The 14946-nt window shown below is 51.1% G+C and overlaps 1 long non-coding RNA gene across 1 annotated transcript; it reads right to left on the minus strand.

Moving 5' to 3' along the window:
- Positions 1–2578: 2578 nt before the first annotated feature.
- Positions 2579–14787, minus strand: LOC145719819 (uncharacterized). Its single transcript, XR_014142626.1, has 2 exons — positions 11792–14787; positions 2579–6863 (listed from the first exon to the last, which is right to left on the minus strand). It is a non-coding gene; the product is annotated as an uncharacterized LOC145719819 (long non-coding RNA).
- Between the last annotated feature and the right edge of the window lie 159 nt (positions 14788–14946).

Below are 14946 nucleotides of genomic sequence, written 5' to 3' on the forward strand. Positions count from 1 at the left end.
AATCATGGAAGACTACATCTAAAACTAATGATGTAATGTATGGGGATTAACATAAGAATAAAAAAATAAATAAATAAATATAGATCAACAAAAAAAAAAAAAAAAAGAAAAGGGAGGACCAGAAAACAGTGTAGTGGGGACACATTGGTCCAGCAGGCCGCCCTGGGTCCCTCCCCACGTGGCTACTTCCTATTGGTGTCACTTGTGGTGACGGCTCCCCAAGACCCCATTTCTTCACTGTAATATGGAGACGATAATCCTTGCAGGTCTGTGGGCTCCCCTAGACCCCGTTTCCTCACTGTAATATGGAGATGATTATCTTGGCAGGTCTCTGAGCATTCAAATTAACCAGCGTAGGGCAGTAAGCAAAGTGCCTGGCTCATAAGAGGGTCTCAGTTCATAATAGTGATTTTTTACACCTATAATGAGACATCTGCTTCTAGACTGTCTATACACCTCCAGTTCAAATTTGATGGTTGATTTTTTTAACCAAGTGACCCCAAGTGATTGACCCTCCTTCCCCAAACACACACACACACACACACACGGCAATAGCTGAATTCCTTCATGGAACAAGCATTTAATAGGCCCCTACTGTATATCACACCATGGTAGGAGTTGGTGATACACACATGAAAATCTCCTGTTAATAATGTTAATTTCCTAAATTCCTAGATAAAATGGAGTCCAATTGTCAGAACCTCTCAAAATTTATCCCCCTTTACGTTTTGAGGCTTTCATAAAAGTTGGGACACGTGGAGATCCCGAGGAATGGAAACAGACTATGGCCTGCTGGGTCCTTCGAGTGTGGTGCAGAACATGATTATGCATTGTGTGGATTTTCTAAGTCAGTGACAAAAATAAATTAGTAGAATAAATAAAAACATGTATCAAAAAAGACACAGATAATTGCCCAGGGGAACAAGTGAATGACTTTTGAGTTTCCCACGTGGAGAATTTTACCACGTTTTCCTTCCTGTTAACCAGAGCTCTGTACAGCGACTCATTAGCATCACAAATAGTGTGAACCGTGATGCAGGCAGGAAAGTGGTCAGGCCCCGTCTAAGTCATGGGTTCTGGAAAGAGAACATTGGGGGGGGGGGGTAGTGCTTTGGTATTTGGGAGTTGGAGGAGCTGAGTGGGCATTCCTGATAGGACCATAGGACCATCATCCTCATCATTGTGAGGACTCATTCACGGCTTCACATCCTACCAAACACTCTCCTCTGCAATTGACTTGAACCTCCCCATTGATCCTTAGAAAGATGCTGTGAGGTATTTTTACCCTCGTTTTCAAATGAGGAAACAGATGCCCCAGGCAGTCACGTGCCCGGATGATAGCACATCTGGGACCTGTTTCTGACCGCGGTGGCCCCACTCCTGATCCTGCTGCTCTGTCTCCCACCCAGTGTCGGCCCCATCCTGAAAATGCACACCTGAGCGATTTAAGAAAGGGAACAGGTTGCACAAACCAAGTGATGAGCAGTGACTGAGATTTCTGAGTGGCTGACACTTTGATCTTGGACTTCCAGCCTCCAAAACCATGAGAGAATAAACTTCTGTTGGTTATGGCCCCCGGTCTGTGGTAATTTGTAGGACAGCCCTCCATCACTCTCCGCATAGCTTTAGAATGAAGGCTGAGTTCCCAAGCTGTGCACACTGTGCCCTCGAGGTTGGACACTTGAGTAACTGGCCCCCAGGTATACCAGTTGGACCAAACTCCTGCACTTAATGGACCGGCCATTCCCTTGGACACTCCTGTCCTGCATTTTACTTAGCTGACATCTACTCATTTGCAAGATCCAGGTGACATACGGGATCCTCCCAGCAGCCTCCTCTGACCTGCCCCTTGGCTGCCTGCTGTGCGAATGCCCACCATAGCACCTGCCACACCTCATTCTCATCACCATTCGGCAGATCTGCCTCCCCTCCAGACCAGGATCTCCTAGTGACTAGGACGAGTGTCTTTGTGGCCAGCAACGAATCACTGGTTAACAGAATACACCTCCTCTGATCTGCACCTTAAGATTCTAAGGATGTTTTTTAAAATGTAACCAGAGTACCAGGAACAGGTGCCTATTCCTAGCCTGCTGTTTCATGTTAATGAATGAGGTACATATTCTTCCATGAAGTTTAAATGAAGGGAATGAAAATCAAGGTGAGTTATCAGAGTTACTATGAAAACAAACAGCATCTGTGTTTATTCTTTTTTTCCCCATTAGTAAAAGGATGCTCGTTGATTGTTATGATGCTGCCCATCAATGAGGACAGGATTTAAGTACTTGTCTCGGGCAGGGAGGAAGCCAGTGTGGAGATGCTCTCTGACGCATGTTACTGGGCCAGCACCATGAGGAGGGGAGGAGGGTGTGTGGCCACTTACCCAGCCACTCAGATCCATCTGGCACCAAGAGTTGAGAATACTCCCAGCAGAGAAAACCTCAGAACAGAAAAGTGCTTCTCCCAGTGGTGGGATCCCTCTCCCACCCGCACTTCCTCCCCCTCCCACTCCAATCATCTTATTTTCAATCTCCAGGCCAGGTGTCAATGAAGAACGTACAAAAGATGGAGTCAGACAGGATTTACAAAAGTAACCTGTATTCCAGCCAAAATCTCTTTTAAAAAGAAATCCCTTCTAAAGGGGGGACAAACTACGTAAGACACAATACATTTAAAATATGTATTGAAATTACAAATCAAACTTCTCCATGTGATTCCAAAGTACAAAACACAACATTAAAAGGCATTCAAACAGCTCTTTTATACATCACAGTGTTAGTGGCACAAAGTGGACTGACATTTCAAAAAACACAAACCGAACTTTTGTTTTTACCACCACTTGTCAAATATGTACTGTATACATGTGCGTGACCCATTCATGCATATGTTTATACAAGATTAAAATACACCCATGGTAAAGTGAGCAAAGAATGAAGGAAAGGTCAGGCGTGTGGCAGGTCCCTACCCCTCACCAAAGGCTCCCAGAAGTGTGGAAGACAGGATTATACAAACCAAAGGAAGAATGGAGTCCATGGGCTCTACGTACCCAAACAGCATGCTCTCTCTTAGTACTGATGCATTAGCTACTATATTTGAGTGCAGGCCCTTTTCCATTTGGCATTTTTGGCAACACCAGTCATAATCTCCTCATTTCGTGTATTTTCATAAGGGCTTAGGTTAGTTAGAAGGAATAAACAAGCTTTGGTATTTTTTAAAGAGACCTTCATGAAGCTTTATACATGCAAAATGTTTTCCCTTGATGATTTCACTGATTTATATATATATTTATATACAGGGGTATTTATTAATAAATGAGAATCTGAGAAACATACAAAAAGCCTACCCTGGTTCTTTCCAATCCCCTAATTTTTAAAGACTACCAAGGGAAAATCTCCTCTTCTAATCTGTTAAATAACTTTTAACTGCAATATAGATGAAAAAGATAGACTCATCTTGGAGTAAGTTTTGTGTAGCTGAGAATCCCTTTCCCCGTGGGCCCTGTGTTCTAATCAGGAATCGGCCTGGTTCCTAAACTGGTTTTATGGAATAATATGCTGTAAAGAGAATTTGTTCCCCTTTAAAAGGGTGCCACACGATGGTTCCCCAGTCTCCGGCTACTCCTGGGGGTGAAGAAGAACGGATCTGGACAGCGGCTCATGCAACTGAAGGATTTGATTATGCTCAGATCCTGAGTCAATCTCTGCTACATGAACGTCTGCCACACCTCCTCTCTGAGGGCACTGGCCTCCGGTGACCGCTACAAAGCTCAAGGGCCGGGCTGCACGGGGCACGACAGAGCCAGACCGAGAGACCGGGCACGTCCAATAAAACTGCACGACGGGGTCAGAGGGACACAGATGACCTAAGGTCAGCCGTGGGCTCTGGCGACGCCCCAACCAGACACCGGTCAAGTCAGCCATGAAAGGGTCTTCTTCCCTCCCCTCCAGAATTTCAAGGCCTCCAAAGGAATAAACGTACATGTGCTTCCAGAACATCAGCATGAAAACCATCCATGAAAGTGAATGTAATTTTCAATTAAGACAAGCTCTGCCATAGAACAGTCCCCCTACTAAGTGTAGAACCCCCCCAGGTTTCCCCCGGGAGTGATGGCGAGGTTAAAATCCAAGACGCGGGCCATCTTCCCACGTTCTGTTTACATTTTACATCATGCGTGCTTAATACTGCATCCCCATGAACAATGGGAATGGCATTCCCTACTGAAATCGGAGGAGTCAGCGGGGGAAATGCAAGTTTAGGTAAGAGCTCAATGCAATCCTGCTGGTATCTTCCTAAGGAACTGACAAGTTTAGCTGTGTTACTATGAAATCAAACCAAGCAAACAGAGGCATGCTTGGTGCAAAGACTCAGAGCAAGCAGGTGCGACTTTGGCTGTGGCCGGCCCCAGAATCTCCGTGGTCCCTACCTGGGTCGAAACACGCGCTTGTGAAACGTGTCAGAGGTGAAAGGCACAAGGATGGTTGAGGCTATGGATGTGCATGATTTGTTCATGGATTTCTCCAGGCTAGACGAACAGCCCAATCCGCTAAGAATAAAGACATCTGAGCTTGAGCCCAGAGAATGCATCCTTTCAAAGGCTCTGGTTCCACCCCAAAGGAAAGGGGTACTACTACTGGGCGGACTTGTACAACACGCAATGGGAAGCAGCTCGCACAGGAAAGGTGGGCCAGGATGGGGCGAGGCCTGCCCCGTGGATACTGGAAACGGCCACGAGCCTGCTGCTGTCTTTAATAGGCATTTAAAGGGTCTGGCTAGACAAGTGCATTCATGGATCCCAGTCTGGGCTCAAGCCTAGGACTCCCGGAGTGTCACCCTCTCCAGAAAGCCATCTACCACCAGACCCTGTTGCAACAATTCGAGGTACAGAGACTCACGTGCCCAGGCTCCACTGAACAGACAGACGATCTCAGGTGTGTTCTTGTTTCATTACTGAATTAAAAATTCAACCGTGGTCGTAAGGAGAATGTTCTGAGTGTGATTTTGACACAGACTAGTTTCCTAATGGCTTCAGTTTCATAAAGATAATAAATACTACAGGTGGAGAGTGAAGTGATACTGTTTCTAACCTATCAAACGTTAAGAAATAAGGAAGACGTTTCTATACAGGGAAGCAAACCAGGACCGGAGGCCAACACAAAAACATAGAAGTCAAACATACAAAAAAACCCACCACGTGTTACAAATGTGCTTGCAACAAGCAAACAAGTCTGATTTTGTTTCCATTTCACTCCTTTGTGGAATGTGTAGTAAGTTTTAAAAAGCTCCACTGTAATAAACCTACAACATTTGCCTATTATTTTTGAAGTCCCAAGTTCAATGCAATCAGTCGGCTCCTTAAAAGCACAGGCGGTTTTAAAAGTCCTATTCAAGCCAACTCTCTGTAAAGAATAGCCTCTCTCCACTTTTTAAAAGTCAACCGATGGAACGTGTGGTCTTACCGATCCGCGCCTTCTGCTGCTAGCGGTAACAGTCACCCCTAGCCTGGGAGAGGCTGAATGGTAAGATCCCCTAATCGAAATAACTAAGTGAAATGGAAGGTTTTTTTTCAGTGGGGCAAAATGGTTAGCAACAGGACACGGAACTGCGTAAGACACAGATTTCTCCAAAATAACTTAGTCATTTAAAAAACTGAAAATTGGGAAGCTTCTCCCACAGCCCCCGGGAGTCCTCCAGTCTTTCCAGGAAGCCCTGCTGGTGAGGACCAATAGCCCTGTTCCCTTCTCCAAGTCTACACGAGGAGGCTGAGGCGAGAGGCCAAACCACAGTGACTCCCAGCAGAATGATTCCCGAGGAAAGCATCTGGTTTCCAAAGACATTAAAAAATATTTGCTCATACCTGGATGAGAAGAGAGAAGCCCCAAAAGAAGAGAAAAACAAAAAACAAAAGGAAAACCTAATGATGAAGATACTCCTTTAAAGACATTGGTATATTCAAAGAAATGCAACAACAGAGGAACCCATGTTTATAACAGTACACTGCTTATAGCGTTTAAGACGTCGTTACAAGTTTCAAGAAAAACACAAAGAGCGCGTAAGGCTTTCTAAATCTCCTGAAAAGTGGCCGAGCCAGAAAAGTCATTTAGCGATATCTTCCTAAAATGTACATTTCAAGAAAGGCATAGGATGGTGTAGATGCACCTTGTTGATTTTTCACTACTCAGTTGGGAAGAAAAAAAAAAAAAAACAACCTAAAAAGGATTTTACTAAACGCCATTAGTAATAAAAACAGTTGTCATACACAGAGTGCTTTTCTCAAGTCAGAATTACCGGATTCTGTCTGAGGTGAGTTGCAATCCCCAAAAGTCTTCTTCTCTCAGCAACGTGGCACCGTCTTGACACCAAGGAGCAGACGCACAACACTTTGCACGAGCGGGTCTCTTAAGCAACCACCAGACACTCCTAGTCCAGACCCACTGGGAGAAAACCGCCCGGCATGCTCCTCGCAGCACCTCCCTTGTCAAGTCGGCAGAGACGGACTGTGGCGCCGTGCCCTACCCACGCCAGCCTGCCTTCCCCACGCCCAGGTGACTGCACCCGGGGCCTCGGCAAACGTTCTGACATCAGTCCCTGAAATCACGGCATCCGGCGTGACACTGTGAAGCTCAATGGGGCACATAAGGCAAGAAAGATGTTTAGTGAGAGGGGACGGCAGGGTGGGGTGGGGGAGAGCCACGCTTCCCAGAGGCAGGGGTCTTGTTCCAGCATCGTGCCTTCCTCTAGGTGGGTAATGGGTCATCGTCACCTTTACTGCACTTGCACTTGCAGCAAAGTACAAATGGAGTGGCCAAGAGCAGGAAAGGCGAGGCCACCAATAGCAGGAGCCCAAATCCAGCAAAAATGCCCACGACCTGCAAGAAGGAAACACAGGAGCAGAGGGTAAGGTGGCTAGTTTGCAGGTTCCATAGTTGAAGTATAAACCACACAACCATCCACCCACCCATCCTCTACCCATCCATCATCCATATATGCATCCACCCAGCCACCCATCTACCCATCTATCCATTCATCCATCAACCATCCATCCATCCATGCACCCATCGTTCACCCATCCCTCATCCACTATTCATCTACCCATGCATCCATTCATGCACCCATTTATCCATCCACTCAGCTATCTATCCACTCAACTGTCCAGCCCCCATCATCATCCCATCCATCCATCCATCCATTCATCTAACCATCCATCCATCCATATATCCTCCATCCATCCATCTATCCATCCATCCATCTATATATCATCCATCCATCCTCGCACCCATCTATCCATCCATATATCCACCCATCCACCAATTCTCCCTTCCCTTCACTTCCTGCCCCTCACTCCCCGTGCCCTTTCTTTCATTTCTTTTTCTTCCTTTCCCTTTCTTCCCCCATCCTTCTATCTAAGCACCCAAACCACCACCCATTTATACATCCAGTTAACCAACAAGCCTCCCCTGAGCCAGACACTGTACTAGCTATTACAAATACAGAGACACATCAGATCATGGATCCTAGAGCACCCAGTTCGCTGGGAAGAGACTGAGATTTAACCAACTGACAATACGTTTTACAGAAACTGCCATCACGTTCCAAGTATAAAGGGGAACCCAAGGGTTAGACATCTGCTAAGAGGAAGGAGGACTGAGATTACAAAGATGAGGAGGTGGTTAGTGCACCGGAAAGACTAGGCTAGGGCATTCCAGATGGGAGAACAGAGAGACTCAGGCACAGAGCATTAGGGAGGAAGCAGACCCGTGTCCTTTCCTGATTTAAAACCCAGGACTGCTTTTAAAACTGTTACACGTTTTGACTTTGTTTTATAACACATGCTTACGCCCAGGTGTAAGTAAATGTAGACATGTTGTCAGCGAAGTCGGGCAGTGTGGCTGGTCAAAAGAGCAGGGTGTCTCCTCTTTGACAGCCTCCTGCCCCGGCGACACGCATTCCCAGGCGGACGGCAGCCCCAGCTGCAATCTGCGGACAGAGTCAGACCGCCACCTAGTGTTCGCAGTGATAAATATGTGACGCGTTCCTCTCTGTGCCCCATCTTTCTCAAATATAAAATAAACAAATGAGGTACAAGATCTCTAAGGGCCGTTATCAGCTCTGAAGCATGAAACCAGGCTAGGGCACCCCAGATGTGTGAAAGAAAGTACACCTTCACTTAGATCTCCGCCTGAAAACGATCGTATACACACTGCCCTGCATTTATAAATCACGCTGCCAACGCTGGGAACCTGTGTTTCCCGCCCAGGCGGCTAACTCCGTTTGTCTGAACATAATGTCGATGGTGGAATTACGGGACGTGAAATCAGATCAGGCTTTGTTAAAAGCATGTGCGCACTGATACTTCAGAATACATGAAAACGCCAGAAAGGGGTTATTTCGAGGGCCCTCGCACAATCGCTACCACTTGGAACACACGGTCAGTCCCAAAGAAGCCAGGGGCTCTTTGCAGTCAAAAACATACCAAGATCCTTGACCAAATGTTCCCATTCTTGGCCAATAACACACCTTCATTTTCACCCTCTCTTGCCTCTTACTCTGCATGCCATTTCGTAAGCAAGGTCACCCATCTCTTGCCGACTGGATGGAGGATGAGGATGTTGCCAGAAGGAAAGCAGCCAATGGTAAAGAACGAGATAGGAAGCAAATATCACAAAACAAAAACAACCGGTGAGTGAGCGTGTTACAAACGTGTGTCATGCACTGGATCATACACTGCAGGACACACACATACACTGCAGGACGGGTCAGCAGGTCCAGGCTCCGAGGGAATCACGGGGGGATGCCGCACTGTTCATACTGGCTGTCTCTGAAATTCCAAGGCCCGGCTGACCGCTCAGGCTGAGCCTCTCAAACTCAGACTGCAGCTTCAGAGTAGAACACAGGTTCTCTGACCACGCGCAGCCCCCTGCATCTCCCATAATAAAAATGCAATAGATGTTCAGGAGCAAAGAAACCGGTACGCTCTGAATCCTCTCCTCCGGAGAGTTCTACAGGCCATATCCCAGTGCTGGGGAACAATAAGCCAAAATCAAAGGTACGTAAGGTGAATGCACGGAGCGTCTTTAATTCACTGACGCTTGGCATATGCACACGGCATCGGTGCCTGCCGAGCATGGGCTAGATGTGGCAGACGCTGGGACGGTGACGGGGGTGAAGGCCGAGGGCTATGGCCGCTCACAGGTCTCTTCCCAACTCCCCCTGCAGGGACATCACGGTGGCAGCCTGAAATAGCCACCAGTGCGTGTTTACAGCCCAGGAAGCAGCTGACATGGCAAGCGTGCAGACTGGGGCGTCCCCTGCTCGGGAGCCAGCAGTTAAATACCGACTAAGGCGCCGCTGCGGGTCTGCGCTTGCGGCGAGGGATTCCACGAGCTCAGAGTGCCAGCAGTGAGCCGAGGCTACAGTGATGCCCACTAGGGGACAGGTCACGCCTCTCTCCCGCCTGCCTTTGGTAATAGCTCCTCTTTCCTCTGTTTAGTGACTATTTGCTGCTCTGAAGTCATGAGGTTCTGCCTCTGTTCTCTGGAAGAACGGGTTCTGGTGGAGGGCTGGCAGACACCAGTCATGACCAAGGGGTGAAAACGGCCCAGACACAGATGCGAGATGCAGAAAACAGGGGCTGGGAAGCTCGGGGGGCTTCCCCGGGGAGGCAGCAGCTCCAGCCGGCATGAGCCGGGTGCAGAGGAGCTGAGGCGGCAGAAAATCTCAGACCGGCTGGAAGACACTCTAGTGGAGTAGAGGGAACGCAGATAACCAGACGTGTGCAGGCAGGACGTCGGGGTGGAGTCCGGCAGAGCCAAAACAGGGAGCCTGGGATCACCGCTCAGAAGCTTAGCATTCGTCTTGTTGAGAAACCAAGGACAGGTGAGTTCCAGGGGCTTTGTGGAGGACGGGTCCACAGGAGGGAAGATGGAGCCAGGAGCCCCTTGTAGGACTCCCACCAGGACAGGCAGGTGGGAGGGAGGAGGACGACTGGGAGAAGAGGCTCAGACCAGAAGGATGTTCAGAAAGCAAAATCAGCAAGACTCGAAGGGATCCAAGAACCCTGCACTCAGTTTTGGCTTGAGGGGATGGACATGCCATCTTGGTAATAAGAGAAGAACGATGAGTTCCATTTGGATGTTCTGAGTTTGAGCAACCCACGGGCACCCACGTGAAGCTTTCTGTGAGGCAGTAGGTACATGAATCTTGAGCTCTGGGGAGAAGCCAGCAGATTTCAGGACCATCGGCACACAGATGTTCAAGCAAGTGACTGCCTCCCAGGGAGGGAGCACAGATTGAGGAAAGCAACCGAATTAAGCCATCCCACCATCTGTGTGCAGAAGAGAAGGCCATCTCGAAGGCACTTATCAGCTCAGGCCACCATAACCAAGCACCACAGATGGGGCCCAAACACGGGACCTCTGTCTTTTCACGGTCCTTGGGGGCGAGAGTCTGAGACCACGGTGCATCCTCACACAGCTGTCCCTCTGTGCTTTTCTGTGTCCTAATCTCTTCTTAGAAGGACACCAGTCACACTGATCAGGGCCCACCCAACAGCCCCACTGTCACTTAATTACCTCTCTGAGGGACCTACTCCCAGATACGCTCATGTTCTGAGGCAATGGGCTTCAGATTGCAAGACGTGAATTCTGAGGGGCCCCAATTCAGCCCCTAACAAAGGAGGATACTGGGGAGGAGTGTCAGGATTGTAGAATTTTAGTATATATGCTGCCGAAGTGAGCACAGGTTTGTAGGAGAGTCAGGAAAAGCTGAGTGTCAGGGAAGCCCCCAGGTGGAGTGGAGAAGGAGGGAGGGCTGATGCAGGCATCAGTGGGACGGACACATGGATTCACAGCACCCCTCTCCAGGGGACTCGGATCCCACCGCGCTGGTTCTGGGTGGCCCCCAACGGGCTGCCTGCATCCTCTAGATGGGCCTCTCCTCAATTCCGTCTATTCCTCTCCAGGCTCCAGAGGGCTCTGGGGCACCCACGTTCCACCTCCACACCGCGGGTGCTCTGGGGACTCACACAGCAAGGTGCCTGCAAAACGGGCCGTGAGTTCCACAGGGCGGAGGGCCGGCCACGGCCAGGCAAAGGAACGCATTTCCAAGAGTGCCGGACAGTGATGCTGCCTGAGGGGAAGCAGGAAGGGGAGCGAGCCTGGGAGTGGGGTTTAGGGCACACAGAGGAGACACACTGGCTGCAGGGGAGTGAGCCCGGGAGGAAGTGGGGGGTCCAGGTCACCCCGGCCTTTTGTCTGAGTGACGTGGAGGCTGGAGAGGCCTGTCCCGAAATGAGGGGGATGTGGAGGAGGAAGGGATCTCAAGGGAAAATCTAAGTTCCGCTTGTACATGGCGGACACCCACACGGGGAGCCGAGGGGGCCACGTGGTCACGGGGGGGGCCGGGAGCACACAAGGAGGGCTCCCCCGTCGCTGGGGTCACAAGGGCTGGTGCCACCTCCCCATAAACAGAATAATAAGTCATTTTTGACCCTACATTACAGTCCACTCCAATGTTCTCGTCCCACCAGTGCAAAATCTGTGGCCAAAAAGCGATGCCAACGGTCTTGAGATGGCTTAAGACCGAAGGCACGGGGCATCCTGGGTAAGTACAAGGGGCGACTCGTGCCCATTTCACTGAGCTCAGTGAAAAATACCCTAGGACAGCTCCCTGCACGAGGCCTCCGGTACAGGGGTGTCTGCGGATCGCACTCCCGCCCTCCAGCCTGGCCCCGGCCGGTGTTCGTGGGCACAGCTCCACACACGTGTGTGAAGACAGAGACTGGTAATCCACTGGCTACCTTAAATGCCATCCTTTGGCTAAAAGTGAGCTCCCCCTTCACTGGGAGGGGGGCCCGAGGATCCCCTGCTCAGAAGCAAAGGCAGAGTCAGTGAGGAGAAGACCCTCCCGTCAGGCGCTGACGTCCTCAGGAAAGAGATGTATCCAGTGTGGAGCCAACGGACCTTCCATCTGACATACGATGGCCGCCCTCCGGGCCAGCACCAGAAACAGGGCCAACAGTTCACGGCAACCGTGCTGAAAGGGACGAGCAAGGGGCAGATGAAGAGCAGGGCCGTGAGCGTCTCGTGCTCACATCCAGGATTCTGTGGCTGATGGTAAGTAGGACATCTCCCCACACCCTGCAGCCAGAGCCTTCCAAACCACCCTGCGACTGCCCCTTCCTGTTTGCAAGAGCACCGTTTCAGCACAAGACTCTTAACAACGCCACCCGGGACAGAATGGAATTGTACAAAACCTTTACGTGACAAAGACACATCTTTTCTGTTCACGGCATGACACCTCGTGAAAAAACTCCATTTGACAGGGTTTTAGGTAGAATGTATGTGGCATGTAATATTTTTACTCCCACAAAAATATTGAGAGCAGCCTACAATGATCACAAGAAAGCGCACTAAAATTCTCAAAAACATCTCTTAAAACAATTTCACCTAAATTCCTATCTAAAAGCCGGAAAGCTAAGGAGCAGGAACTTTGTATAGTCAACAAATTATATGGGACGAGCAATCACAACCCCTAAAAATGGGGAGTCACAGGCCACCGAATTCAGGGACAAGTCTGGGGCACCGCTGAGGTGTGCATTGGACCAGGCCCCGAGCGGCACAGAGAGAAGACTTTCCCCAAGGAGCTGATGAAGCCAACACTCGGCAGAAGCTCCGGGCAATGGCACCATGTGTGCCTCAGGGCAGACACAACTGCTCCGGGTCCAGAGTCCACTTTTCTGAACAGGAGCTTTTTTGTGTCCCCTAAAGAGGGGACAAGTCACATCACCTCCCAACTACACCAACGGTTCGTTCTCTGAATGGTCACAAACCAACTCCCTGTCCCCCCACCCCCCAGGCGCCATCATGCTTCCCCGGGAGCACAGCCTGGACACGAGCCGCTCTGTGGGATTTGCGGAGAACAGGGGCCAGCCAGACCGGCCCCTTTCCTTCCTGTCCCACCCAAAGAAAAACGTAGCTGAAGGAGCAAGGACACAGGTCCCTCCAGAGGGACTTTGCAGAGGGAGGCTGTGAACCCGTCATGAGAAAGCCAAACCCATCACTCCTGCTTTCATCCAAGTTTCTTCCCAGAGCATACGTCTGGTTCAGGCCTGGGCCAGGGTCCCAGGGGTCACAAAGATGCAAAACAAGTCCCTGCTATAGAGGACAGTCTGTCTTTCCCAAGAGATAAGACACATGCTCAAGAGGGGAAAACAGGAGGGAGTCACAGTAAGGGACTAGTGCTGAAAGAAATGCACAGAGCCCGGGTGAGGGAGGGGGGCTCTGGTGACAGGCGGGATGGGGGTTTCACGAAGGACATCGCCCTGGACCAGGCTGTAGCCAAAGAGTGTAGCATGTCCGTGCACTGAGCTGGGACAAGCGGAGGAAAGAGGGCAGGAGGACACCAGGGCCTGGTAGAGGTGGGGAGAGGGAGGCCTGGCAGGACCACGGTCCCGAAGGCCGGTGAGTGCAGAGCAAGAAGGAGTCGCCTGCCAGGCCCTGGAACCAGCCATTTTGGGGTATGAGGGCATCGATCTGCCCCCCACCCCGGGTGTTTCTCAAACGCTCACCAGACAGTTCAGGCATGAACTGATGGGAGACAGTAAAACCCGCATTTCGGCTTCAGCACCTGTGCACCAAACACAAAGTGAGACTCCTGTCCCAGGATCAGTAACAAGCCAGCGGAGAAGCAAACCCCAAGCAGGAGCCCGCCCGACCGGGAAGGGAACGGACGGCCCTAACTGATCCAAAGGCAGGAGGCGCGGGATGGGAGGGCGGTGTCAGGGTCCAGGCCGATGCTGCCCTGAAGGACAAGCCACGGGAGCAGAAGTGCCTTCCAGAGGAGGGTCTCCTGCAGCTTGGGGGGCGGGGGTGGTGGTCCTCATCGTCAGAATGGAAGGCTTGGAACAGCAGGGCCTTCCAGGGTCTGCTCAGGAACGTCTGCTCGAGCAAGGCTCTGCCGCCGCACCCCGTGTCCCTCAGCAAGTCCCGAGTGACAGGCCTCCGCGTCCCCGCCATACTTCCCACGCTCTGCTGCTTTTGTGACTGCCTGCACTTTCCTTTCAATGCTGGTCCGCTCACATTTTACCATTTTCCCCAAATCTAACACTGACTCGTGGACAGCCTCCGCGGCTCTACCTACAGCCCTGTATGTCCTGGGAGCACCTCACACCACAGAGAGGCAGATGCCTGTGGGAACCTACACCCCGCGTCCCCGCCGCCGGGGACGGCCGGGGACAGCCAGGGGGGCCCCAGGGCCTCAGAGCTGCACTCAGAAGCCAGAAAGAGGGGACAGAAAGGTGTTCCAGGCTCCTTCCCGAGCAAGAGCGTGTGGCACGGACCCTTGTGTCCTGGTTTCCGTATTTCTCGATGCCGTGAATGCCTGTTACAAGGACCTCAGTGCGGCCCAGGACCCCCCAGGCACACGCAACTCATTCAACTGAATAAACAGGCACAGGGGACAAGGTGTGACCGCCCAGGCTAGGGTCAAAGGGTGACACAGTTTCTACCCTGCCCGGACGTTCACCTGGGGAGCTCACGCTCGCCACCAGCCGCCCTGGGGTTCGGCAGCTCAGGCCGCCTGGAGACACGCCGTGAAGGAGCTCCGGACCGAGCTCCAGCTGAGGCCCCAGCCCACGGCTGTGTCCACGTCCCCATGACACTGACAGCATTTCTGCCCCCCTAATGCCAAGTGAGGCCGTGTTCACACAGCACACTCGTAAACAAAGTAAACGCGAGGACACGAAGCCGATGCATCTGGGGAGGCTTGTCACACGCAAACAGCACCTTTGGGCAAAGTCACCTTCCCTCCGCTGGTCCTCAGGAACAGATGGCCTCCGCCTGACTGTCCCCCTCCGCCTGCCTGTCCCCCCCGGCTGCCTGACTCTCTCCCCTCTGCCTCTCCCCTCCGCCTGACTCTCTCCCCCTCTGCCTGTCTCCCCCTGCCTGTCTCCCC

Source organism: Leptonychotes weddellii, unplaced genomic scaffold, assembly GCF_054177405.1.
Source record: "Leptonychotes weddellii isolate Sample4059 unplaced genomic scaffold, ASM5417740v2 HiC_scaffold_738, whole genome shotgun sequence".
In the NCBI taxonomy this organism is placed as follows: domain Eukaryota; kingdom Metazoa; phylum Chordata; class Mammalia; order Carnivora; family Phocidae; genus Leptonychotes; species Leptonychotes weddellii.